Here is a 2,527-nt window from a genome sequence, read left to right on the forward strand (position 1 = left end):
TAGACAGTATCTTGTCGCTCCTCACCAGCTGCAGTGCTGGCAGACCCAAGTACTTACCTTGTTAAATTCAATCCTGTGCTACAAGTGCAATGGCAAGTGTGAGACGAGGCTGCAGAGCAGAACCATGAGCAGTGGTGCCCAGGCATTGGCACAAAATGCCTGGTTTTACACCAGACCTCTCTCATAATGTGCTGTGCTGTTAAGGACACTGTAATAACGTGCCTCGGCTATTCTGAAAGGCTTTGGTAGCCTCTTAAAATACTGCTCCCACCTACAGTGAGATCAATGGCAGCCTCAAGGGTTCTTTACCGCAGTTCCAAAACTCACCTTGGTTGCTCACAGCAAGCCAACGCCACACAAAGTACTTTACATTGCACTGGCATGTGAACAATGACAGTCCCTTTCCAAAGAAATGCTGCAGTCTGCTTGTGTATTATCTATGCAAATACTGTGGAAATATGGTGAAAGCTGAGACCTACTGATGACATAAGTAAGTCATCAGCATATTAATATCTTATGCTAAAGCCAGTTAAATAATTCAGTAGTGCACCTGTTCCCATCCTGCTGCTTTGTAAGAAAAACACCAGTCTTTTATTTCCACAATGCAGATAAGGAAAGAGCTGGTCCTTGAACCTGAGTTTGTGACTAGGAATGGCAGAACCCTCCTGCAGAGAGTAACAGTCACTTACGGCCTAATAACGAATTTGCCCACTTGCATGAAAGCTGAGTTTGGACACCAAACTGGTGGGCTGGTAGGGTGTGGAAGTGCGTAGAGCCACTGCTCTGCTCTCGCTGTGCCTTTCTGCTGATCATCAGATACGCAGTCTGTTTATTTTGTACTAGGGATGGAGCTGCCACGTGCTTTCCCATTTATCTCAGCAGCTATTGGAAAAGCTGTGCTGCAGCACAGGGCACAGAACTCCAGGCAAATGCTCCTGTGTGCCTGCTTTGCTGCTCCCTTATTTACCTGCTATTCCACCAGGGCCTACAGTGTTTCGGGTAAGTCTAGAGGTCACTCACCACAGTGGGCTGGCTTGTGAAGTATCCCCATGCAGCCCAAAGCAGCCTTGATCTTCATCTTAAAGTCATCTCTCTCGTTCATTAGCAAGCCAGCAGTCACGTTTCTCAGAAGCCCAAGATTTTGGGGAGGATAATCCATGGTGCTAAATGAGTCTGTTACCTGCTCTGGCTGTGCAGGCTTGTGCCTTGCCCGTGCTAAAACTGTGCTCCAGAGATGCCATTTGTTCAAAGCAGGCAGCTAAAAATGATAAACAGATTGCAACTTGTCACAGTAACTTGTTAAGAGAAGCATCTCTTATTATCAGAGGAAGGAGAGCATTTTTAAGCAGTTGGTGAAGCTGAAAAAAACACTCTTGTTTTCAGGATTGGTTTTTTTTTTTCAGAAAATACGTATTTAAAAAGTTCAGAGGTTTCAGATTTTTTCTATAGGAAAATTAATTGGCTTCTTGGAAACTGGGAATTCAGCCTTTTTTTTTTTTTACTTGTAATGCCTACCTGTTTCACTGCCACTGCTAAATTCTGAACACAAGAGATCCTGTAGGAGCAGATGCTGCCCTTGCCTGAGCACCTGCCATCCTCCTCTGCTCCCTCCTTTGCCAGACACTCTAAAAGAATTCCCCAAACCTTCAAAGGGCAAACCAATAAAACCCAGTGCTAAGCTTCTTATGTGAGTGTCAGTTTAACGTGGTAGCAGGCTGGTGAATAATGCTGAAGCAAGATAGTTGTTTCCCTGCAAGATGACACAGAGCCTTAGCCTCTTCGTCGTCCTCTTAAAAAAAAAACCTACAGTGAATATTTATGGGCACATTTCAGTATAAAACATTAAGAGCGGTAAAAAAGAAAGAGTATGTTATATGACCATATCCAACATTTTCTGCAAAGATAATTAACAGCTCTAGGACAGCTAATTTACATGTTAATGAAAGTGTTAGCAGGAAAGCCAATTAAAGTGGATTTATACAAGTCAAATAAAATCTGCTTTATTACTCTCCTTGAATAAGAGAAGTATCTGGCCTTTAGCATTCTATCTTATGTCTATGTATGTGGCAAGCTGCCCATTAAAGTATGAAACCCAGCAGTGAGCTGGTTTATACGATCAGCAACAGCAGACACCGTTCAATCACAGCAAATCTTGTGGGCCAGGTTCTAGTTTTACTGGCCAGCAGAAGCAAAGCAGGATCAGGCTTGCTCTGCATTTGAGAAACCACTCCAGCAAACCCAGACTGCCCGAAGCAGGGATTCCCTCCTTCTGGTGCAGGATTAAGCTGGGCCCCACCACAGTATGAAGAAAGGCCAAGTAACCTGAACCACCAGCGAGAGCCATCAGTCCTGAGGGTCACACAGTGGGTGGTAGGGAGTGGCTGTCTCCTCTGACATTTTTCATGTTGCAACCCCAGCACTTGGAAATCTTAAAACTGCTGACACTGGCTGTGAAACCACCTATGAATTCTTTACCAGATGCAAGTACATAAGCATTTAGGGAAAGTGCAGAGTCCTGCATCTGGGC

The sequence above is a fragment of the Mesitornis unicolor genome, unplaced genomic scaffold (assembly GCF_000695765.1).
Source record: "Mesitornis unicolor isolate BGI_N332 unplaced genomic scaffold, ASM69576v1 scaffold2878, whole genome shotgun sequence".
Taxonomy (NCBI): domain Eukaryota; kingdom Metazoa; phylum Chordata; class Aves; order Mesitornithiformes; family Mesitornithidae; genus Mesitornis; species Mesitornis unicolor.